Source organism: Melozone crissalis, unplaced genomic scaffold, assembly GCF_028551555.1.
Source record: "Melozone crissalis strain CALT ecotype California unplaced genomic scaffold, PUWL_Pcris_2 ptg000042l_1, whole genome shotgun sequence".
Classification (NCBI taxonomy): Eukaryota; Metazoa; Chordata; class Aves; order Passeriformes; family Passerellidae; genus Melozone; species Melozone crissalis.
Genome location: NW_026535820.1, coordinates 48508055 through 48535156, shown reverse-complemented (window position 1 = coordinate 48535156; position 27102 = coordinate 48508055).

Below are 27102 nucleotides of genomic sequence, written 5' to 3'. Positions count from 1 at the left end.
TCCCCAGTGCACATAGTGCCTGCAGTTGAGTCACAAATGCTCAGATGGCTGTGACTCTCACACTGCATTTTTATATAGATAGTGTCAAGTCCTTGCAGATATGAAAGTCAGAGGCTGATTTCTGTCATTGTGGCACCAACCCAAGTCAGATACACTGATTTTCATGCAATTTCTTCATACTCAGAACACTCAGACTAGAAGATAGATTCTTGCATAAAAATGCAGAATAACCTAATTATTGCTCAAGATTTTCATTTTACTTCCTTTTCACTTCTGAAGGTGGCAGACGTGTAAAAGCAGGAGGAGGGAAAGATTGTTTTTTACTTTAAAATGTAGTTAGAAAATGCCATGTAGGCTAAAAATAGCTCAAAAATATGAACTCCACAGATGTGCTAATGCCCCTGTTAAGTCAATACTTTTTGAGATGTTAAGTCAATATGCTTTGAGATTAGTGGGTAATAAATAAGTTATGAAACTATTTCCCCCAGGAATTCTTTGCACTTTTCCATATAGCTTTTTTGTACAGGTGGTCACAGATGGAACTGTCTGAGACAAGGAGTCTGTGCCGGACTGAGTCACAGGTTTGTGTGGATCAAAGGCTGCTTCCCAAGTTAATGACACAATATAATATACTATAAAATTCCCACCCCACAAGAAACTTCAGTCTCACTTCTGAGCACTGGTTACTTATGTCCTTGGAACCCCTCCAGTTCAGTTTTGTGGAGGTAAACTCAAGGCTGCTTTTTCACAGTTTCAGAAAACTTCCAGGAAATCTATAAGCAAACAAATGAAAAGCAATTTTGTACAGACATTTCCCTGCCCACGAGGCCATTTCTTCTTCCTAACTTCAACCCATTTGTGCTGATTAATAGCTCAAAGGTCTTTTTAACTAATCAAAAATTAATTCCTTCTGAGGGAGGCAGATCATATTCAGCCTCCCATAATGTCATATTCAATAGGGGACAGCTATAAGCTAGCAGAAGGTAATTATACTCCCTTAAAAGTGGGAGTCTTTCTCTAAAAATTGAAACAATGGCTGTGCAGAGCAGAACCTCTCTAGCTGACTGTGAATGTATATAGACTCATTGTCCTGTAAAAATACACCTCTGTACAAATAGCTGGTCCAGTTCCCTTAGCTTATGTAAGAGTTTTTTGATGGAGACATTGTGCTTACCCTCAGCAGATCCCCTAAGAGTCCTGAGTAATGTTGCCTTTAAAGGCTTGCATTTAGGTGGGGAAGTTGTACTGGATTATAAGAACAAGATTATAAAGTAGGAGGCAGTAGCAGTAGCATGGAACTAAATGGTGGAGCTTTATCTAATAAAGGATAAATATAGTTTTGCTAAGCACTGTCATAGAGTCACTCAGGCTGCTCAGTGGAAATGTTTTTAGAGTCCAAGCTGCAGGAGCACAAGAGAGACTGACTGTAGATGGCAGACTCGTATGATAAGCCAGGAAGGAAATAAACACGTGGGCAAACATCAGAGGCTACGTTTTAGTCACAGGTGTGATAGTGGAGCCCTGGAAAATGTTAAAGATAGAATCTGAAAATGTTAGGCTTTGTGTTTTCCCAGATCAACTGCACCTGCGTAAGCAGTATGATAAATGATATAACTGTTAGGTGTGATGATTCTTTAGTAATTAAATATAATTTTTATATAATCATAAGAAGAATCATGAGAAACTATGAGAAATTTAAGGGGGGCTATGCTCGGCTGAAATCTATGTATACAATAGAACAATGTAGTTTAATAATTAACATGAAAGTTATATAACGATAGAATATAAAAACATGATCATCTCAAATGTATGGTCGGAGTCAGATGTGAGTTGAATACTCCTGACACACAGACCTCTGAATAAAAGCACCTGCATATAATCGTTTATGTGATCATGTGTTTCTGAACGCTAACAGGTGAAGATTCCCCTTCCTACTGCGCAGTAGTGCTGTTGGTTCAAGCACAACAGACAGAGAAATAGAAAAGCTAGACGGAAAAAAAATCCAGTCAAAGAGAGAAACACTGATGCTTCCTTATCTTAAAGGGATATGCTTGTGTGTATGTACATGTTAGAGTTCTTGAGGGGCACAGTGACTTGACCCAAAAATAAAGAAGGTGAGCATAGAACATGGTTGGAAGTTATTTCATGTTTTGGTCTGAGAGAAAAATGCAACCAGAAAAGAACAGAAGACAGTAGAATTTGTATCTAGCTTTTATTACAGATGTAAATACTTTATAAGGTGGCTGAGATGTTCTTATAATCCCCAGCTAAAAGGTAATGCTTGCTATCCACAAGAAAGAGAAGGATATGGGAAGTTTAGAAGTTCTAGATTATTATTGCTATTATTGCCAGAACTTCACCCACTTTCTACCTGAGGTCTGTAATGTTTGCCACACAATTTCACGTAATATATGACATAATTGTGAACTCGCCATTTTCTAATTTTTTTTTCCTAGGAAAATAGAGTTAGTAAGGTCAATCATGAATAATTGTCTCTTTAAATAGGAGCAAATTGTTTCTTTTAAGCATACTCCCTTCTTGCACTATCTTAACTTATATAGGATTCAGTTTAGAGAAGTATATACATGAAAGAAACACATCATGAAAGATGGGAATTTTGTCATATATAGAAACAAGGAAATGGATTGTACAGGATATTCCAAAGTGATCTGAATAAATCACCAATTCAGAATTTTGGTGGAGAAATAAATATAAGAAAATTACTTGTTTTTTCCTTAAACAGTGACCATTATTATCAGAATAATTCAGGCCACATTGTCACTTGGGGAAAAAACCCATATAATTTGTGGGAGAAATTCCCCCCTGTTCAGAGTAGGTCTAACATAAAGAGGAGTGGTAGGACCTTGTGTTTAAGCAAACTGTACTTCAGATAATACAACTACATAGAAGATCAGTTGCTACTACAGTAGCATGAAATCAAGTCACGAGCACTAAGCACTGGCAAAGCTTCATGACTATAGATGTGTTACAGCAGAAACAATATGTCATAATGCTGTTTGCTATTTTAAGAAGGCAAACTGGGTATATTTAACTGATTCCTGTATTTAACATCTGAATCCCAGCTGTGCACAGCAAGTCTTTATATCATCAAACGAAAAGATTTTGACAAGTTCTATCTTGCCTGTGCCACAGAATGCAGAGAATGATCACGGAATGATGCAACTTGACTTTTACTTGGTCTTATATTGGTTCTGATTGAGATAGCCCACAGAGCATATGAAGGATACATGAAAACAAGATTTAAAAATGATTGCATTCCAGGTTGTTAAATTCATGAGGGATCAAAGGCTAATCCTGCCTTTAGCTGCTTAGAGTACAACCAAGATCCAAATGTCAAATGTCTTCACAGAGTAGCAGTATGTCTTTCACGTTTGCAAAAATTCTAACTTGCATATTCCATTATTTAAGCCATACTTCTTATAAGCAGCAATTCTTGATAACAAAAAGCCTGTGGTAAAATTTTCATGTACAAATGAATCCCATTAATAAGGAAACTGCCTATTTGGCTTGACAAGATGAGACATGTACTGTGCAAGATCTGTTTCCCACATGGTAAGCTTTATCACATAGTCTGGCTCTAAGCAGTTGCATTATTTTCTATGTCACTAAAATTAAATAAAAATGTTAAGAAAAGCTGCCAACTGTGAAAACAAATCCAAATAAAAAATTAAGCACCCAAACATGATTTAATGTTTCATGTAGCAAAACATTATTAGAACAATAAGAAAGCAGTCTGTCTGATTATTTATTTTTTACGGTGAGCATACATGGTGTAATTCATTCAGTAAGAGCAGTCAGCTTTCTCCTTTTGTTTATCTTCCACAAAACCCCTACCAGAAAAATGAAACTACATAAACACTTAAAAGAACCTGAGAAATCAGAAAAAATGAACTTATTTTAAGCCAGTTGCATTGTCATCAATGTTTCCTATGCTGAGGATAGCAACTGGTATCTGCTCATTTCTAGCTAAAAAGTGCATTTTGCTTATGTGGGAAAAGGTTCAGTAAAGCAGGAGTAGAACTACATTGCTTAGATGGCACAGATTCTATGTATGAAATTTTGCATGTATATTAAATACTAGAATATACATACAAATACAATTTTTATTTTCATCCATTATGTCCTAATAGCAAGACTGTGGTTTCATCCAAATTATCACAACCCAATACAGTTTAACCTAAGCATAAGGAATAAATAATGTTTCAAATATGTTGAAATCAGAGATGAATGTCAAGCACATAAGCTTGCTTTTACTTTTAATTTCATTGATGTTCACCCACAATTGTATGCCACTTTACATCATGTATATGAAAGACTGTACTGAGTATTTTCATGAACTGAATATTGATTCATGCAAATTAAGTATTACCACTGCTACTACTTTGGTCCTACTTTGCAATATTTTTCACCACTTTTTTTTTTTGTTTTGTTTTGTTTTGTTATTTGTTTTTGCTACAAGAAGTGGTTTTTTCATCGAGAAACTAATTTTGCTTCTTTTCTACATTTGTCATATTGAGAAACTGAAAATATTTAACCACCAATTTTCAGATGCAGGACTCGAGAAGAAACAGTGCTCTCTAAGCACACATCCCTCAGAGATGTGTGAGATGCCTACAAAGATTCTATGATATTACCTAATGGAATGTATCCTCTACAAAGTCATATAATATACACCTTGGCATGTCTGAGCCTGCCCATGCATGAGCTTGACAGTGAGAAGAGGTCACAATTAGCTTCCAGAATAATTTCCATATAGTCAGGAAGGGGTTGTCTTGTTCTTCAACTGGTAACAATTACATGGCATGGACATGAAAATGAAAATGATGAATGTGATTTCTGCTAAATGAACAGTATCAGTGCCTTCTAGTTTTTCTTTGCTTCTCTAGTGCTTTTTTTCCCTGCAGTCAGAAAGAGGCTGGATATTATTAAACCTTGCAATATGTGTCCATTCTGTCCTCTACCAAAAAAAAGCAATAAAAGGTTGCCTGTCTAACCTTTTCTATCGTGAGATGAATCTTTTCTTTACTACCTTTGCTATGAGAGATCCAATAACAGCATAAATTCTTCAGGCACTTTTAGTTTTTAATGATCAAAGCAGTTATTCCAAAACTTTGTCTTTTGCACTTATAAAAGGGCAAATGGAATTGGGATTCAGAGAAAAGTTCAGGAACTACAGGTTAAAGAATTGTTTTTTTCCTCCTGCTCTCTACTGCCTTTATATTTTGCATCTATGCAGAATGAGTATAAAGTGTTACTGCTCTGATGATATCCTTTCCCCTTACATGTAAAATGACATATTTAATGACCAGGAATAGATCAGGTTTTAATCCAGTTGTCAGGAGGTTAGGAGTCTTTTCTTTTTCCTAGGTCTAGAAATATTAACCATGCTCATTATTGCTGAAAGTGAAACTTGCTGTACCTTCACATTTAGTGTGAAAATTGTGCCCTTTATTTCAGGTGCAGTAAGAAAATGATGGTGTATGTTGTATACACTGCTATGCTCCACATCTAAATATTCTAAGATTTGTTTACATATTATTTAAGACTTATTTATATAACTTTGGAGAATGACCAGATGCTGAAATCACATCCATGAAGAGACAATAAAAACAAAGCTGCTAGTAATAAAGAGGTGCACTAGGCCTAGTAAGAAATTTGAGAAAAGAAGGGACTACTTTGAGAGCTGGTAGGCAGCTGTCTGGCCCAGGGACTATGTGCAATCCTTCTCTTCTGCGAATTATAGCTGAAGTGATTAGATCTTTTCTGGAGGATAACTGCAAGGACATCACTCTTTCCTGTGAAGTGAAATACAGAGCAACATGCAGCTATTTTTGTCGTCCTAGGTACCTGTTATCCAGGCTTTTTTAATGCCTGATAAGACTTCTTTTCCTTCCTTAATTTAACTTACTAACATTTTTAACATACTTAGAGTCAGCAAATTATCAATAGTATTTCGATCGCATGTTGAGATCTGCAATTTCTAACCTACCTATGTGAATTCCAGCAGAGAATGTGCATAAACACTGACATGGTCCTTAGCTTTGTGTATATCCAGGATATTAATAATACTAAATATTAATATATAATATCTATATTTATATAATTTGTTGCACTTTGAAGTAATGAAAAGCATTCTGTGATTTGATCCCCTCTATGTTTCCAGGAGAGCACATAATCAGTGATGCCCAACCACACCTAAATAGACTTTTAAACAGACTTTCAGAAGTATTAGTAAACAGACTTTTAGAAGCTTTGCTTCTAAAAAGCAATCTAAAAAATTGCTTTTACAGCATGGGCAACATCAATGCCAATCAAATTTTTTCTCATTAAAATTGTTCATCGCTTATTCGCAATCCTTTTTGGGGAATAAACTTGTAGTAAAAAAGACAAAGCAGGATATCTTCCTTATTTCTTCTTCTCTTTGATGTAATTTTAAGCAACATTGCACTGGAAGGCAGATTCTTCTGAAGAAATTTTCTTCAACCTTCCACTTTCTATTACAGCAAGCCCACAGTCTCTATAGTGCTGCCTCAACTGTGTTATTATTCTTTAATGCCAATTCAGCTGTGTGATTCCTTCACACCTCTGCAGCAAAGAGAGAGAGTTTTCCTCAGTTTTCTGACTGTGTAAGTAGGAGAGTTAGCTATATGTATCAAACAAGAAAAAAATATCATTGTTAGTTTCCCTATAATATTGATGTTAACATAAAATATTAAAAGAATATGTGTTTTGAAAACAAGAAATATTTATCACTTAAGCATCTGGTATAAAGACATAGTTCTTCTGCCACCTGAAGAATAGATTTCTCTAGATATTATTTTTTACCATAGACTAAAACTATTAAGTCATTTGCAACTCAGTGTTTTCTTCGAGTGACTTTTATTTATGAGTTGAAATGTGTTCTGAAGGAGTTAAAGTTTTCCTCACTGCTAGTGCTAAAGCACTATCTCACAAATTAGGTTTTACATTTACTTCTTTCCTATCCCAAATTGTGTATAAGAGTATTCAAAACCAAACTTTGAGGTATTAAGTTTCATCTGATATCCAAGGTTTGCATAATGTTGTTTTTTTTCATGAGATGCTATATAAATTTTGTTATTATGTTTTGTGCCTCTTGCCTTATCCTTCTGAGTTCATTAATTTCATTGCAGCTGTTCCTATACAAGAGAAAGTAATGTGGAACATGATATCGTTTCCATGCAGTGATCATTTTGATTTCTAATCATGCAGTTAAAGAATACCCAAAGAAGGTAATTTCTGTGATAGTGTCTGAGAAATCAGGCATCATATACCACACCATCATACTGGAAAGTACTTCAGTTTGCTTTTAAATCAAGGGAAGAAAACCATGGCAGTTTTTATAAGAAGTTTTTAAATTAGCCAATCTGTGTTTGTGTCTGTGTGTATGTGCTTTCTACTGTACTGCAAATTCAGTGTATTTTGGTTGTAATGAATTGGACATCACCAAAGCTCCTTCAGATAAGGAAAGAAATTATGTCTTTGTAAAAGCAACCTCATTATTCTGCTTTCTATAGGAAAAAAATCCCTATTTAAATTGAAAACCATTACTCTGTGTTTGGAAAATATTATTTTGAAAATATCCCAGTCTTAGTCAGGTCACAGCACATTATATTAGTTGGAAATCTGAACAAAATACTTTTTTGTGTTGTTCATAGATATAAATTTGATTTAAATCATTTTCTGTTTCTTGAAATAAAAAATCTGAAAATGATATCAAGATTTAACACATATCAAATTGAGGAAAACTTATTTAAAAATACCTGCTTTATGCCTTCAGAAACCTTATACATAATTTTACTCACAGTTTAAACTCCTCCAACCCTTTTACCAATAAAGAAAAGAAAAAGAAAAAAAATGTGATCCTTGGAAATTAGGTATTTAAAATATTGAATAATGTCTAACCACAATGGATCTCACAGGCATTTAATTCCCTGTACAGTCATTTACAGGAAATGTGCATTTATGTTACATTTTTTAAATTATGCTCTTTCCTGTGACAGTTAATGAAGACAATGCTATAGGAATGATTTACTTTCACGCTGACTTAACTGACCCAGGATAATGATTTAGAAATCAATTTTTTTTCCTAATTTCCTGAAAAATATTAAATGGCTATTATGAAAGCAGAATACAGTGAAAAGTATAAAAAAAAAGACACAGCCCTATTATTATCTAACAACCTACTACTTATTCCATAGCATGGTAAAAATTATGACAAAATATATCTAAGTATTAGTGGTTTCTACGAAAACTTAGTTCTAAATGTCAAAATATTTAAAACTAATCTACATATCACAACAGACTACACTCTTCTTCTGTGTCTGCATTTGAGTAATTAAATTTTACAGTTTTTTATTCAGTAGCATCTGCTTCATATTTCTGCACTGTAGTTAAGCTATCAATTTTTGGCAGTGTAATAACCCTGTTGAGTCAATAGCTACTGTTTGCTCTGACATTATTGACTCAGCAGCAAGTTCATTGTTTTGCTTGTTTTTGCAGTACATCTATTCATACACATGATCACTTTTAGCTGATAGAGAGTATTAATAAAATATATACTTCACGGGATCTAGTAGAGAGCCCAGTGTCTCCACTAAGTGGAGACCCTAAGAAAAACCTTTTATAACACTGTAAGTGGAGATACGCCTTAAGTATAACAAGTGATTCAGCTCTGCTGCCATATCTTGGGATTGAATACCTCTTTAAACTGGATCAGGTGCTATTTGTCCTGTTTCAAGGAAACTATCCTTTGAATTTTTCATTACCCATAGCCTCTACACACTTAAGTGATCTAAAATCATAGAATCACAGAATGCTTTGGCTTGGAAAGAGCCAACCTTCAAAGTTCATCTAGTTCCAAACCTGCTCCTGTTGGCAGGAACACTTTCCACCAGACAAAATTGCTCAAAGCCCCATCCAAATTGTCCTTACACTATCAAGGAGTGGGCATCCATAACTTCTCTGGGCATCCTTTTCCATTGTGTCACCACTCTCATTGTAAAAAATTTCTTTCCTCTATCTAATCTAAATCTATTAAAGAAATCTATACATCTATAAATCTTTTTGAGTATAAAATTATTATTATTATTCCTTGTCTTATTGCTACAATTCCTTGTAAAAAGACCTTCCCTATGTATCCTGTGGCCCCCCCCTTAGATATTGGAAGGCATCTATAAGGTCTCCCATGAGCCTTCTCTTCTTTAAGCTGAACAATTCCAATTCTCTCAGTCTGTTTTGATAGGGGAAGGTTCTATCCCTCCTATCATTGCTGTGGCCCTCCTCTGGACTTGCTACAATAGGATCACATCTTTCTTATCTTGGGAATCCTGGAGCAGAATGCAGCACCCCAGGCTGGGTCTCACCAGAAGCAGAGGGGCAGAGGAGCAAAATCCCCTTCCTCACCCTGTTGCCACTCTGCTTGGGATGCAGCCCAGGACACATTTGCCAGTCCACGTCAAATTTTTCATCCACCAGCTGCCTGAAGTCCTTTACAGGCCTCCTCCCAATCCCTTCATCCCTCAGCCTCAATTGAAAACAGATACTTTCCTGTCCTGGCAGCAAGACTTTGCTCTAGGACTTTATTTTATGATTTTATGAGGTTCATATGAGTTCAATCCTCAAGTCTATCAAAATCCCTCTGGATGGCACCCCTTCCTTCAAGCAAATCACACGTGCCACTCAGCTTGGTGTCACCTCCAAACTTGCTGAGGTTGCACTCTATCTCACTGTCTGTCTCACTGACATTAATAAAGGTATTGGATAGTATTGTACATAATATGGACCCTAAAGAGGAACACTACTTCTTAATAAGCTCCATTGAGTCATTGACTGCAACTCTTTGGATATGGCCACCCAGCCATCCAGTTCCTTATGCATCAAACAGTCCATCCATCAAACCTATATTTTGCCAGCTTACAAGGCTGTTGTTGGAGCCCATGTCAAAGCCCTTATAGAGGCCAATAGGTGACATTTGGTGTTCTCTTAGCCACCAAAGCAGAGTCAGTCCATCCTTAGTGTTAGTAAATGTCATGACCTTAGTGAAGCGTGATTTGCCCTTAGTGAAGCCATGCTGGCTGTCTCTAATCACCTCCCTGTAATCTCTGTGCCTTGGCACAGCTTCCAAGAGGATCTGCTCCACGCTCTCATTGAGGCTGACAGGTTTGTTTTTCTCAGAATCCTCCTTTCTACCCCTTATCAGAAAACAGAGTCAGAGTCATATTCTGTAACTGGCTTCAGGTTTTTTTCCTTTAAGTGCAGTGATTTCTCATTGCTATTGTATCTTGCTGAGCAATGTACATAGAGCTAATAAAAATCCACAGTACAAAGGGTATCTTGCTACATAAAAGTTCTTAGACATCTAAAGTTTACACTCAGTATGTCAAAACACAATTATGTCTATTATGAATTATAGGAAAATCTGTACAAGTGAGAGGCATCACTGTGAGGAAGATATGTGGTGTCAGTGAAATTATTTGGAGGGAAGAGAAGCAAAACCATATTTTTTTTAAACTTTTGTTCAGTAGTTTAAAGTAATAAATTGTGTAGTTTCTGCAGGTCAAACAAAACACTATTACTCTCCTCTGGCAGTAAATTAAATTAATAGAGCTTGCAATTCAGGACTAAGTGAAATTAAAATTCATGTTTTAACAGAAATCCATCAGAACAAGAACTATCAACTGGAAAAAAATAGATAAAAATCTTTGACATATAGAAAAATTATTTTTACCTCTGGAGAAATGCTTAGAGTTACAGAGAGATAGTAATACAGGCAGCATGGGAGAAGGAAGATGTCATTACTATGCTAAACTTTATACATTTTGTATTTGGCAAGACTACTGAGCAGTTTCTGATCTCTTAAGTAGAGAAGGAAAAAGGAAAGAAGAAAGAACAGGCATAGATTATTTGCTCCTCTGCATATCTAGGTCAAGTTCTTGCTGCCTAGGCTCCCAGGTGTTTTGAAAGATGTTATAGCACCATCAATTTCACTAATCACACAAAAGATAAATGGGTCAGATACAGGTGGCCCAACTGCCCTGGCCAGCTGTCCATGGTTAGCACTGGGGATGACATGCTTCAGGTCTTGCTTAGGTTATACCTCCACAACACATATGGGAAGGCATCCCATTCATCTTCCTTCCTTCCTTCCCGACACAGTCCCTCCAGGATCAGCTAACAGGGCTTTGACTCCATCTTTTCTCAGCAGCAAAATTACAGAGGAAGAGTATGGCCAGATTGCTAGAACTGCAAAACAAATCAAGGCTGATCAGAGTTACATGAACACATAAACGACTAGACAATTTTGCCTACTGATATCTGAAACCTAGATATGAGAGAAAATAAGAATGCAGTTCACATTGTTAAAGGACACATTGTATTTCTTATCTGAGTAAAGACTTTGGAGTTCAAGTCTTTTACTTAATTGCAGTTGTGTACAACCAGAAGTGCAGCACTGTGGATATTTTTTGTTTGAAGTTTTTTCTGCGAGTTCTGTAATGAATTAGCAAACGGTCAGCATACCCATTACACATTTGTGTTTTGAATGCTTCCAAATAATTTTCTTTTCTGACCACTGTCTCTAATTCAGACAACTATTTTTATATTTTTAATAAGACAGGTCTCAGTGTCAAAGTTATTAATATAAAGGAAATTATTGTCTTTTTTATATGACTAGAACATAAATTCCCAACCTTCCCTACAGTTTCCAAATTAGTATGGCTCTCCTACCTCCACTCAGATTGTTTTTCATTAATATAGTACAAACCTAACTTTTTCAGGCAATCATCCTTATCAAACTTGGAAAAATTAAGTAAATTATTCTGAAATATTTCGGAGTGACAGAAGAGTTACTCCAAAAGTGACTGTAAGTCTAAGAGGAAGGAGGAAGACAGTTTAAGAAAAGTTTAATACAAGTCTCAGAACTTGGCAGTAACTGCATGTTATATAAGCACGTTATTGAATACAAAGCACTTCTCAGGAGGTTTCTTTTAGAAATAAACACTGATGCTGACTCTAACAAAGAGCTTAAAAGATTAACAAATATATCCAGTTCTGTATTAAGGAGATTGCAATTTAAATGTAATTCTTTGTAGACTTCAGCTTGTTAGTATGGACTTAATACAGTTTTGCACTGAATAATCATGCTTTAATGCAAAAAGCAAAAAACCTACTTCATATTAAATTATATTTAATGACAAGACTGTGTCCTGTCAAACCCTGAAATTGTTGGATCACATGAGTAAGAAATGCATAATGCAGCAAGGAAGACTTCCAGTGTGAGGTCAGCAATAGTTAGGGGTGCTTTTTGATGCAAGAAGGAAAGATTAACATAGCATTGGCTCATCTGCTTAGCACACAATTAATCAGATAATCAGAGTAAAGCTGCAACTTTCTTTAGTTTTGTTATAAAATGGAAAGCTTATCATGATCCCAGGTTTCAGAGATTTTGAGAACCAGTTCAAGCATTTCTGTCATGACAAATTATTTCATATAAGAAAATAAAATAGTTACTGGCACTTGAAATTAAAGGAGTGCGAAGTATGTTGATCATACAAATCTTAAATAATGAAATAAAGAAGGGCTTGCTGATAACAGAACCTAAATTTTATTTTAATTATTACCTTTTAATCCCTATGTTCCACATACAATGATTTTGAATTGGATAATCCATGCATGTGCAAAATACATCACTCATCTTGTCTATGTGGCTACTTTGAACTTATATACAGGTGAAATAAATCTTTTCCAGTCAAGACAACTTTTAATTAGATCATATTAATGTTTTTGTTTTAGATTTGTTGATTCGTTCCGCTAAAACACAAAGGGTGATTATTAGCCTACTCTTTGCATAGAGTGCTCTGCTTTAATTTAGTGTGATTGCCTTCAAACTTCTTTTTATTAATTTCCTACTTTTTTAAAAAGAAGTTCTTGCTTTTTAGCTTGGATTTTAAGATGAGTGTTGCCAGTTTATGTGAAAAGTACATACTACTTTTCATTCCTTTCAATTAAATATCAAGAATATAATTCAGACCTCTGATTCTTCTGCAGTATAGGTAAAATTTTAACCTGCCCTAAAGCAGAATTATGGTGTCACCATTGCTGTCAGAACCACTTGATTGAATATTATAAAAAGTGAAATAATGTTAAAAATTTCTACTGTAACATCTAACTTGTTGCAAAAGAACCTGCAGAGTTTTTAAAATGGTTAAACACAGTTGTTTGCTTTATTTTTCTTTATTTTGTTTGGTTTGTTTGGTTGTTTGGTATATTTTGCCTTGCATTCCTTGGTATTCTGGAGTGTTAATCTGTTTTGCTACTAGATTTTAAAACTGGATAATGCTAAGGGATCTTCAGAAACTGCATTAAAAATCAGTTACATACTCTGTTTGTTTGGTACGCAAATCAAAGCCTAAATATCTCTATCCTGCTGGTGTTCAAAAGCAATATGTTTATTGCAGACTACATGTGTGCAACCAGCTTCCCTTTTGGTTAATAGACCTGTGCATTCATTAGTTCACATGGTCAGTACTTATGGTTCCTGGATTTGTCATGATTAGCAAGCAGCACGTCCTGATTTTATTACCATTTATGAATGAATTTGTGCAATCTATTCACCATAAGATATTCTGTAGAATAAAAACAAGCGTACATTTATAATTCCAAAATGTTGATGGCACATGGAAATTCTGCTTCACATATAGACCATGATGGTTACTATCAATTCTACAGTTGATTATAATATTAATTTTTTTTCAGATAATTTAAATTATTTCATTGTTTACTTTATATCATCCAAATAAATGAGAAATCATTCCAAATAGACCAATTATGAAGTGATAGTTTGTTATAGAGTAGATGACAAGATCACACCCAAGTATTTCCTCAGGTCATAAATTTTAAAAAGGAAACAGAGAAATACTTTGAATTTTTTAAAAGCACTAGATATATATTAGCTGATCCTTGCTTTATGTACAGTGTTGTGTATACAGTGGGAATAGCTGGCAGAAGTGAGACTTCATGCTATCATTGTGCCTTGCTTAAGAGCTGCAAACATTCAAGTGCTCATGCTAACATGTGGATAACATAGGTTTATTTTCCAACCTGTACTCACTTGAAAATTATCTTTTTTCAATAAATATTTCATCATTTACAGATTAAATAGAAAACTTAATTCTTTAGGAATAATTAGTATTTTAATTATTTTACATTTTTTATTTGTCACTTGTTTTCTTAATTTTCACAGAAGGCAGTGGTGTTGCACAGTGTTGCCAACATCAAGTAACACAACACCATCTATATCACTATTGAGGCAACCTCTTTTGCTGTCCCTGTTCTCTCTCAAGCTTCTGGAGCACTGTATTCAGAGCACAACCTTTGTCCAACCTGCAGCCTTCTATGTCATATAGGCTGTGCAGTTTTCATGCTGCAGCACCAAGACATAATCCCTAGTAAAAGAACAGGGGCACAGAAAAGGATTATTTAAAAAGTTTAAGACTATATGTAGCATCACTTTTTTCTGCCATCACTACTTGCCCCAAATGTCAATAAAAACTTGGGAAGTGAGAGGTTGAGTAAAATTCAAACATTTATGGAACAATAAATTGAGAAAATGTGAAGAACACTAAGGGATTAGCATTAGTTGAGACTGTGGGGATACCTTCTCATCATTTTGTACAAGGTTCAAAATTTCTGGACCTTAGTAAGCTGGAAATTCTGTAAAAGGCCCCAAATCAGGAAGATGGTACCTGACAGAACAGACTAAAATTACTATGGAATTCTCAGTGCATTCCTAAAATGTGATTTTGCATATGCTGGCAAAGACAAAATGCAGCAACTGCTTTTGTCACAGGTTACATCAAAATAGAATTAAAACAAATTTTAAAAAACCCAAAACTAATCCAGTTTTAAAGTGATTAAATGTCAGTGGACTGGATATCTTTCTGAAAAGCTACTTGATGTTATTTCTATTATTTTTTATTGAAAAAAATAGTACTAACTTCCAGATAAATTATGTCTAAGAATTGTAGGTTATTGATTTTTCCCCTTTAATAATGTTTTTTTTTTGCTGTCACAGAAACTTAAACCAACATACTTTTTTTTGCCAATCCCTGATAAAAACACTTACCAGTATTTACAACAGCATATTCATATTAGAAGAAAAGATTAAAAATGTGGTTTAATTTTCTCACAGAAGTGTCAAATTTGAAGGTATGTTTCAAGTATAATTTAAATAAAACAAATAAGCACTTCTTTTTTCCCCCTTATTTTAAGCCATCCTAGCAAGAGTTATGTAGGAACTTTACACTTGGGTCTGATACTAACAAATGAACTTCAGACAAATAAATCTCACAGTAAATTCTCAGGGTGTGTTAAATCTACTTCAAACATTCTCAAAACAATAATCTGTTCCTAAGTAAACACCAATCAATCAGGCAAGAACCTAAAGCATAGTGTTGTACTGAGAACAAACTCTTTTGTGGTTGTTCTATTTCCTTTCCTGCACATGCCATTTGCATCGCATCCAGTATCACAGAGATGGCATAATTAACTTATGCTGATGCAGTGGTGTTTCCTTTGCGCATCCTCAAAAAGCACTAAAAGTCTGAATCCCTGCAGTGTTTCACCACCTGCACTGTGAGCTCTAAAACAGGCCTGTTTAACAACAATGTTGTGGTTTCTGATAAACTGCAGAGGAAATTAGGAAGAAATTGCCCAGGGAAAGGGCATAAAGGGCAATGTGATTTTTAATTTTGTAAGCTGCTTTCTTCCAGTTTTGTGTTAAAATAAGATGCCAGATAAAGTTACTAGTAGCAAAAATGACATGAGAGACCCAAATTGAAAAGTAATTTAAACCTGAAGTAAATTGTCCCAGTGGAATAAGCAGTACTTTCAGTTAGACCTCAAATACCCCTCAGCATCTAAAGGGCATTCTCAGGCTCTTAACAGTAATAAGTGTCTGAGTTCACCTTCATGTTAAGCTTGTTAAAACTTTCCTTGGGAAAATATTGAGAGAACCCTAGAGCATCTAAAAGAAGAAATGTTGCAAAATTTACTCTGTTGATATTCTTTGTTTCTTTGAGAGAAATATATCAAGTACTCTGAGCAAAAAGACAATATTTAACTTATTAACAAAATTCCTATCAGTAGTTCTGGAGTTTTAGTGTTTATTACATGGCACTAAACTGGGCAATCAGTGGTTATAATTGCCCTCTCTGAAGTTTACCAAGGACACAAGGCTGCTCTTTGCAGTAGCAATTGCTGAGGTTCATCTGCAGTAAAAGTTGTGTGGAGCAGTGCTTAGTAAATGACTTATGAGTTGTTACAGGTTATAATGGCTAAAATAAAATACTAGAAAAATATGGCATCCACAGAGATTTTTTAATCAGAGAGATTTATGTGATTTCATTTCTATATTGGTTTAATTCAATCTCCTTTATCAAACTAATTAATCTTCCAGTGGTAGAGATAAAAAAAATATGCCAAGCAAATTAGTTATAAACCATCATATTAAATACACAAACCTGTTAAATATTAGTTACATATACATGGAAAATGGTGGTCCCTGATAGGAAGGAAGGAAGGAAGGAAGGAAGGAAGGAAGGAAGGAAGGAAGGAAGGAAGGAAGGAAGGAAGGTCCAAAAATAATTTTTTACACTCACTATTTAGAGGAGAAGCAGCCTTGGATTGATTAGTAAAAATGTAAAATCAGTTTTTAATTAGCCAATGGCAGAGTGCCAAAACACTTAGAAAGGCATTATTGTACAATATCAACTTTTGTTTCTCTCTTACTACTTGTTCTGTAGCTTTTCTGTATTGTGTTTTTAGAGCACTGTAAGAGTTTTACGTTTTCTACCACTTGTTTTGAAATAGGAAAGTATAGTATAATACATAAAGAATATTTAAATACAATACATGCAATTAAAAAAAAAAATCTCCATTACAACATAATGCAAACTGAAGTGGAATGATCATGCCTAGTGTAGAGATGCTAGGTTTGTGGGATTTTTTTTTTTTTTTTTTGCAAATGAGTTTTCTAGTCCCTTTTCAGTTTAAGAAGGTCTCTGAAAATCTATCTTAAAAAAACCCAAAATCTCTCCACAGCATCAGAGACTATTGTTTTGTTTAAATTGAGAATGTCTGGATCAGTGAACAAGTTGCTGATAAGGATTTGCCTGGCATTCTGGGATGCCTGAACCTGACTACCAGCATCAATGCGTCCTTTTTGTCTCATCCATAGGCTGTGGGATGGGGGTTTCCTGATGAGGCACCTGCTTCTCTCCATCTTGCTGTCACCCTTGGCTCCTTTCTCCCTTTTTCCCCAGGAGCAACTGCTCTTCCTGTCACTTTACAGGATCATGCTCTCCAGACTGTCAATGAGAGGATGTTTGAAACTCCTTACTTACCAGGAACTTTTAAACAAGACCATGCTTATATGGTGAATCAGGTCTTCCAAATCTTGATATGTGATCAGCTCCTGTCTGGTGTAAAGAACTTTGCAGTGAGGTCTTCAGCTGGATAAGAAAGACCTTCCCAAAACACATCTTTGCTGAATTTTTACATTCAATTTTGTGCCCCAGGGCGCAATGTGACCATGTGTATTCTATTGCTATTGATAAACAGTGTATGAAACACCTCATGCCTTAATTCTGTTCAAAAAACCATCTTAGGTGACTAATTCTGCATCTGCAGGAGTAATTTCTAAAGTTTATTTAGAATTACTTTATTTAGCTGAACTTAAATCTATTCTGCAATAAGAACTACCTCAGAGAGTTTCTGGAGCAATTAGATTTGTCATCTCAGATGTTAATCAATATATGGGAGCACATGGATAGTCACTGTGAACCAGACAAGTGCACAACAGAGATAATCACCTGGATTCCTTGAATTTTCGACCTCTTGCAGCTGTTTCCTAGCTTATGCAGTAATTAGTAAAATGCTCTGTAGTGCAGCTGAGTAAATCCCCCTATCTCAAATTAGTCAATGGGATCATCTCAGCAGAAACTGGCCATAGGCTTCTTTGATCAGCCAGGGAATTGCTGACTGAGTGAACATGGCCATAGTCATGATATCTACCTATACTGCAATTGCAGGGAAAACATGAATTTCATATTTATATAATATTTCTAAACTAAAGTCTTTAGATCTTTCCGCAATCAGATGTGAGCTTTGCAATATTTAAAACACAAAACCACTTGGTTTGTGTTTGTTAGGAATGTTTCCTCTCTAAAACTAAAAAACTTTCATTATTACAAAATAAAGATGAACTTTTAGCACCTTCATCATTAGGACAAATAAGGGAGAGAGCACTCACCAATTGTTTGAAATGTAACAAAGATAAATGCTGGATTCTGTCCCAGGACATAGAAACCCTGGATGTGTGGATAGACTGGGGAATAAGATAATGGAGAGTAGGGCTGCAGAAAGGGATCTGGGGGCCCTGGTCAATGTCAAGTTGAACACGAGCCAGCAGTGCCCTGGCAGCCAGGAGGGCCAGGTGTGTCCTGGGGGCATCAGGCACAGCATGGCCAGGCAAGGGAGGGGATTGTCCTGCTCTGCTCTGAGCTGGGGCGGCCTCACCTCCAGTGCTGAGGCCACTCAATATAAAAAAGACATTTGACCTCCTGGAGAGCATCCAAAGGAGGGCAACAAAGATGGTCAAGGGCCTGGAGGGGAAGCTGTACGAGGGGCAGCTGAGATCACTTGGTCTGTTCAGACTGGAGGAGACTGAGGGGAGACCATCTTGCGGTCCATCTAAAGCTCTTCCTAGTGGAGGAGATTTTCATTATTGGAAGTTTCAACTGTTCTTGCTACTGTTAACTGGCTTCATAAGAAAAGACCACAACATGACATTCTTGTTAAGAAATGGGATTGTTTCTGCTCTTTGTGTTAGCAGTGATTTTTCCTATAATGTCAGAATCCTTGTGAAAACAACTACTTTGGAGAGGAAGAAAAGATGAATCACTGAAAGATTTTGAAAGTTTCCCCTACAATTTTCCTTAACATATTGTCACAGGTGTCCATCACAAATGTACATATGCTAACAAAAGGGTTTTTTTTTAATTTCTCCAGTCAAAAGTAAAAATAAAAAAGAAATATAGACTTCTTCAAACAACTCTGTGGCAAGAGACAACATTTTCTTTTGCTTACTGTCAAGGAAACTGAACAAAAGAAAAAGACTTTTTTTTTAAGAATAGAAATACTGAACTATCTTCAAAGAAAGCATCATTTTCACCAGAAGAGAAATAAAGTTTGCATCAGTCCCATAGTCCATTCTCTTTTATTCCTCTCACACAGATGAGTCATATTCTCATTTTGCGCTTAAAAATCCTCACTTACACCTCCACAGGTCCCTTAATGGGCTCTTTTCATAAACTTTACACTGTATAAGACAATCAAATGCATCTTTTCAAAAAACAGGCATCCTAACATGTAAAAAATATTCTCATCTAGTCCAAGCGGTAAGTTTCTAGAATGGGACTACAGAGTCAAAATTACTCTCCAAATGTAGCCCATAGGGAAATGACAGAATGAGCAGCATATTCAGCCCACTTTTCCAGCATTTTTCTCTCTCTTTCCTCTACTTCCTCAGTCCCAAATGAGCACCTTTTTCATGGCTTTTAGAAGCTATGGAGTATTCCATCACATATCAGGAAAAGCTTCATGAAAGCTGTGGCAGTCAGCTTTTAGTAAGCAGTCTGAAAAGTTTCTGGGGAAATAATTAATGAAGGCAGAAAGAAAGTTAAGAAAGGGAAGTCTGAACTACTTGGAGTTAATCTATTACTTGAAAGTGTCAGCAGCAGCAAAAGTGTTATCTACTGTTTGCAGCAGGACTGTGGATACATGTCATGCCTAGATTCCTACTTTACTTACCCTAGGACTTCTCTCAAGGGTTGGGAACCATTTGGCTTTATTACTGTGATTAAATCAATTTGCTTTATAGGATTTAGATCTTTAATTTCTGGCCACTGTATTTAGAATTGATCCTCTGATCTCAAAAGACTAGACAAAACAGAACCTCACAATCAGAAGCAGAAAGGCATATGAAAGAAATATGAATTTTGGGAGCAGAATGACAATTGATAAATCTTTCTCCTTTCTGCCTGCCTAAGGGACAAAGCTTTCATTTTCCCTGGAAGAGGTATTCATTAGGATTATACCAACAATAGTCTGCAGGACTGAGATTCAAAACTCATTGTATTCACATCAATTCCAAGGAGATGCTGCTATGCTCAATGTACTAGGAGCATGTTTCTATTCTGGGGAAATCCAAACTTCTGTCAAAAAATTGGTGCAAGGCTGTTTGCAGTGGCAGCAGGAATGACAGGAGTGCCTGTTAATGAGGGTGTTTTTTTACCCTCAGCAGTCTACCTAGGACAAGTATTTGTCTATTGTAATAATGCCAACCTAATTCCAGTCAAAAGGAGCAGGACTTTTCTGCTATTCAAGCAGAAGGTTAAAATCAGTTTTAACTTTGTTAATGAATTTCCTGGAAGACAAGGAGTAAATTATTAGGTTAATTTAAGAGCTTAATAATTACATCTTTCTTTTTTCTTAATTTTTCATGAGATAAAATGGTTTATATTTATGAGTAATCAATTCTTTAACTTATAATTTAATTGCTGTTTCAATGCCATTTTGTTGTAACTTGTGCAACCTTATTCAAAGCAGTTGAAAGAAAAGTTTAAAAACCTATAGCTCAATTATAGTTCTAAAAATGATGCTGAAGACCATATGTCATTCAATATGAGGTTAATACAAGTAAATTTAAGTTTTGACAGGTTGGATTGCTCATGTGCACTCAAGGTCTCTAAAGTCATCTGTTCCTGGGTCCAATTTTTCTTTTTAAATATCACTGTCTGCTGAGATTTCATAGTTTATCTTAGACATCTCTCCCAGGATAGGCATGACACAGATGCAGGCCATAAGGGAGGTTTACATCATCCTGTAAAGCAGGCAGAACCAGACAGGACACATTAGAAGAGCTGAAGTGGCACTTGCTGCCCATGTGAGGAAATGGAGCCGAGCTCCTGACAGCAACTCAATGCCATGGCAGCTCTCTTGAGAAAGCTGCCCGACAGGACTGGTGCATTGGGGCTTGCACCAAAGAAATGGTCATGACTTTAAGAGTGAATTTGGGAATTAATTGGGCAAAAAAATACTTTCTGAACACCCTCTCTACAGGATTGTGGATGACACCAAATTGGAAAAAAGGATCCAGAAGGTTGGACTGCTGCGTAAAGGGGCTTAAACAGAAGACACAATAAAACAGAAAGTTAATAAAGCGTTAAAATGGTAAACACTGAGTCCTGCATCATGACCATAATAACTATAAAACCCCAGTACTGGCTGGGCAGAAAGTGGCAGAAAGCAGTTTGGTGGGCAGAAGAGAGGGGTCCTGGCAGGCAGCAAATCAATATGAGCCAGCAGTGCACCTGGCAGCAAAGAGGGGCAGCAGCACCTTGGGCTGTGTTAGGAGGAATCTCGCCAGCAGGTCCAGAGAAGTGATGGATTGTCTCTCTCCCTTTGACATTTGTGACACTCCATCTGGAGTACTGTATCCAGTCTTGGTTCTCCTCACCATGAGAAAGACATTGATGTGCTGGAGCCAAAGAACAAAGGTTTACCAAGGAAATTAGAGCACTTGACATTTGACATAGGACATATGAGGAGGGGCTAACGGATGAATTTGTTCTTAGCAGGAGAGGCTAAGAGGGAGGTCTCATAAATACCTTTAACGAGCGAGTGGAAACATACAGAGAGACAGGCTCTCCTAGAATGAGATGCAGTGGACACAGTTTACAACATGGGAAAGTCTAAATATATAAAAGGAAATCTATTTTCATTATAAGGGTGGTTAAATTGGCTTCCCAGAGTTTGCAGAATGTCTGTCAGTGAATATATTCAAAACTCAACAGGATAAAGCCTAAATTTACATGTTGTAAATTGGATCATTTTGAGCAAGAGTTTGGATAAGATGACCTCCAGATGTTTTTGCCAACTTAATTTTTTTTAGTTAATGATTCAATGAGAAAAAAAAGGTGAAAAATGTAGTAATGTCATAAAATTACAACTTTTCTGTTAGTTTATGGATAAGCAAATAAGTTGTTTCCAAACAGTTAAAGCTGCAGTATTCTAATGGTACTGCAAATTTGAGATTAACATCTGAGAATTTTTTTCCAAATGCACCTTAATTTTATTTTGTTTCTTTAAAAAAATATTTAAATGTTCTTGACTGATTATCTTCAGAAATGCAAAAGATTTCAGACCTTGCAAAAAGAGAGTAGGCAGACTTTTACAGGCAGGCAAGACAGAGAGAGTGTGAACTGTTAGTAGTGCCATCAGTTTGTTTTGTGGAACTGGTCTGTCATTGCTGTATTGCATAGGTAACTGTGTATGTGAGCATAAGGAAGAGAACTTCCTTATTTTGTTATATGTAGAGAGTGCAATTTTGTTCTCCTGTATATGTAGAGAGCAAGTGTAACTTGATGAAATGCAAGTTAAATAAACTGTTCCCTCTGCATATGCTATTTTTATGCAAAGACTGCTATATTCAATGACATGCTTTTTAAAATTACAAGTATCTCAAAACCAGAAAAAAAATGCATTTTTCCCATCTGTTGTACCTATTTAAATCTATCAAGTAGCTAGATTTGCATTTTGCAAGACAGAAAGAACAGAGAAACACACTATCAAGCACAGTCCAGAATAGATGGGGATTATACAACTTTTAATCGAGTTGACAAGAATATATTTAGAAATTATCCTGAACTTTTCAAAAGGATGCAGCTTCATCTTCACTATAATGCAATGGGGAAAAGGGCTTAACAGAGAAATACAGGAAAAAACGCTTCAGCTGTGGTTCACCAGGAGCAGAGATCAACATATCAATGAAAAAATGGACTGAATTCCTGATAAGTCATGTGCTGATAGATTTCAAATATCTGGTCTCATCATCACTACTTTCTTTCAAAACTGGGTTGTTGTTTTGGACCTCTCCCTCTTTTCCAAATTTATCTGGCACACAACTATAGTGGCAAAAATAAAAATACAGTCATATATTGCCACAGTTCATCTCTCTAAACAATCCTGATCTCTATTGTAAATTCACAGAATAAAAATATTGAAATGGGGTAATTGCCTCTATAAAAAAGAATATATTGTGTGAGTTAAGAGAATTTGGGGTTTCTGTCAGATTTAAAAAACTCTGACTTCTATATAACACTAATTATGTATATAAATACAACCATATTTGTCTTTGTTCAGTGACAGCTTTAAAAATACCTCCCTAACATAATTTTTAAAATTTCCAGGATTCTTCATTTTTATGCAGGTAAAATTCTTTGCATTTTAGGAAGACAAGTGGCAATAAGATTTTTTACATCTCCTTAAAGAATTTGTGCAGTTAAAAATTGCTTTCAACTTTACAGAATTTAAAAATTCCAAGTTCTTTCATGCTTTGCAATTTTTCTTTCCATTTACTAAAAATCCCAATGCTCTTAATAAGAAACAATTTACTAAGAATTTTGCTACATCTTGTAAAGAATTTTGCAGCTCTACCATGTGGCAATTTTTTCTTGTTTAAATGCATTATGTATCTTCTCCCATGGGAATTAATACAGAGGCTGAAATTTGCCATGGATCCTAAGCAAAATGAAGCACATACACAACTAGGAGACTGTTGCCTGTTAGTGTTGCAGAGAAAGAGAGATGCATGCTATTGTCCTCATGGAGAACCAAAACAAAGTCATGGGGCTTTTGAAGTAAAATGCAAATACTGAATAAATGGAGATAAGAGTTTCAGGCAGGCAGAAGATTGCCTGCTGTCAGAAGGAATGTGAAAAAGGACTTGCTTTTATCCAACTCAAACTGGAACCAAAAGAAAAGTGGAGTAATTTCCAATGTTACTTAGCAAAGCCTATTTTAGGAGATGATAAAGGCAAAGCTTGGAGCCACACATTATATTTCCACAGCTTTACTCCACTGAATATAAATTGTGTTTAATGGCTTTATTTCACACATATTCCAATTGACTTAGGGGTATGGCCTGCAAACACAATGGCAGTACTGACTTAATAGTCTTGCATTTCATGCTCCTCTTAGCCACTAGGACTCATTTTAATCATCTCACCGCATTGTCTAAGAGAAATATTATCACACACAGAAAAAATTGCTGTCTAGGCTGCACATTGAATATCAGTATTCATCACACTATGCAGAATGCTAAGACCAGATTCAAGAGAAAACTTCAGCACTCCAAATTAATTTGCAATGAGTTTTTAGATACAGAGCAGAGTTATTATTGGCTCCCCTACGTCAGAGTTTTGAAGAGGAAAATTATATTTGCCAAAACAGACTTAGTGACTGGCAAGCTAAGGTTAGGGAACTCACTGAATAGGTAGGGCCAGCTATACATGGTATAAAATTACCTAAACATTGTTTGCAAAAGGAAATTTTTCTTTTCAAACTATTGTGGGCAATTGTGACACTTAGAGAGGACATGATTTCTGACATGGAATTTATGCACAGCCCCTATGGTATGTTATACATTGTAAAAGCAGCAGTTATGGGAAAACAAACAAAAAAAAGAGAGCAATGAAAATTACTGGCTCATTTAAAGAAAATTAAACTTCTTCTGCTGAAGGAGATAATATTTCAAAGTCCATTTTAGTGAAATAATTTAACTTCACATGTTGGATAACTTAAGAAATAATATGTATGGGGGGGGAAAATGTCTACTTTCCCAAAAATTATCTTTTCTAGTTGAAGTGGCAACAAATTTTATTTATGAAACAATTATGCTGTTTCTGGATTATTATGCAAAAACTAAGTTTCTCTAAAAAAAAAAGCTTAATATAGCAAAAAAAAAACCCACCCCAAAATTAATTTAAATTAATTTGTGATTTAAAATCTGTTTACTCAAACATAAGCAGAAAACTACAGTTTTATGTTTATTTTGTGCTTCCTTCACACCTACTATTCCAACTTGGACATCTGCTGGGAAAGAAGCATGATGAGACTCCTGGAATTCATGTCAGATAACTTCCTAAGCCAGGTAATATAAATAGACAGACCTACCACAGTGGAGGCAATGCAGGATGTCATGGGCACCAAGACAAGTGAGGTAACTGGGGGCATTAGGACTGGAGGCAGCCTGGGCTGCAATGTCATCTGCTGGTGGAGTTCAGAGTCATGAGGGACATGGGTCTCATGAAGAGTAAAGTCAGGCCACTCAACTGTAGAAAAGCAAACTTGCAGCTTTTCAAGGAGACGGTCAGTGGGACACTCTGGGAAGCTGCCATCAGGGGCAAAGGAACAGAACAGAGCTGGCAGATTTTTAAGGAAGCTGTCCGTAGAGTGCGAGAGCTATGATGCCCAGGTGCAAGAAAGCAGGCAAGGAAAGCAAGAGACCAGCATGTCTGAGTTGGTGCCTGCTGGTCAAACTAAAGGGCAAGAAGCAAATGCACAGGTAGTGAAAGAAAGGACAGACATGCTAGGGAGAGTATAGGGATGCCGTCTGGTTTTGTAGGCATGAGGCAAGGATGGGAAAAAAAGCTTGAGCTGAACCTGGCAAGGGAAAATATTGAACAAGGAAGGCTTCTTGTATGTCAGGTAGAAAAGGAAGGTTAAAGAAGGTGACCCCACAATAAACAAGTCTGCCAAACTGGTAACTACAGATGAAAAGACTGAGATATTCAATAATTTTTTTTGCTTCAGTCTTCAATGGACATCTCCTTTTCCATACCCATTGAGTGAGTGGACATGAGACAAAGACAGGGGAGTAGAATGCTTCCCACTACAACTGAATATCAGGCTCATGACCTGGACAATCTGATTGCATATGCCTCCATGGGACCTAAATCAGGTACATCCCAGCATCCTGAAGGAACTGGCTGATGCAGATGTCAAGCCACTGTCCATGGTTTTTGAAAAATTGTGGCAGTCAGGTAAAGTCTGAGGTGACTGGAAAAAGGGAAATATTGCACCCATCTTTATAAAAGGGTAGAAGGGAGGGAACTACCAACCTGTCAGTTTTGCTTCTGTGCCTGGGAAGATAATGGAACAGATGCTATCCTACGGAATGTGCAGGACAGGGAGGTGATTCAAGACAGCCAGCATGGCTTCACCAAGGGCTAACCTTGACTGACCAACTTAGTGGCCTCCTATGATGGAGATTTCATCTGCCTAGATTTCTGTAAGGACTTTGGCATGGTCCCCACAACATCCTTCTTTGTAAATTGGACAGAGATGGATTTGAGGGTGGACTGTTTGATGGATAAGAACTTGGTTGGATGGCTACATCCAGAAGGTAGTCATCAATGGCTCTGTGTCCAGATGGAGGCCTGTGACAAGTGGTGCTCCTCAGGGATCTGTGTTAGGACCAGTATTGATTAATGTCTTCATCAACAACAAAGAAATGGGATCAAGTGAACTCTCAGTAAACTTGCAGATTTTTGCAAAACTCAGCAAACAAACTGAGTGGGGCTGTTGACATTCCTGCTATCCAGAGGGACCTGGGTGAACTTGAAAAGTGTGCTCATCGAAACCTCATAAAATCTAACAAGTTTAAGTGCAAGGCACTGTACCTGAGTCAAGACAACCCCCAGTATTAACACGGGCTGGGGCGTCAACAGATGGAGAACAGCCCTGCTGAGAAGGACTTGGGGCTGCTGGGGAATGAGAGGCTGGACATGACCCAGCCATGTGCACTTGCAGCTCAGAAACCAAGCATGTCCTGGGCTGCATCCAAAGCAGTGTGGCCAGCGGGCAAGGGAGGGGATTCTGCCCCTCTGCTCTGGTGAGACTCCACCACAAGGGCTGCATGCAGCTCAGGAGGTTTGGAACTAGATGGTCTCTTCCAACACAGGTTATTATTCTATGATTCATTCTGACCTTATCCTGAATTAGAGTTCCAGAAGTCATGTAAGAATTAAATGTAAGAAAACTCAGAGCAAGAACTTTTGGAACAGATATTTTGTTTCAAAGAAAAACGTTTTCAGTCATTCACACCCATTTCCTCATGTGTTCTACTTACTCATTCTTTTATACTAGTACCAAGAGGTGTAT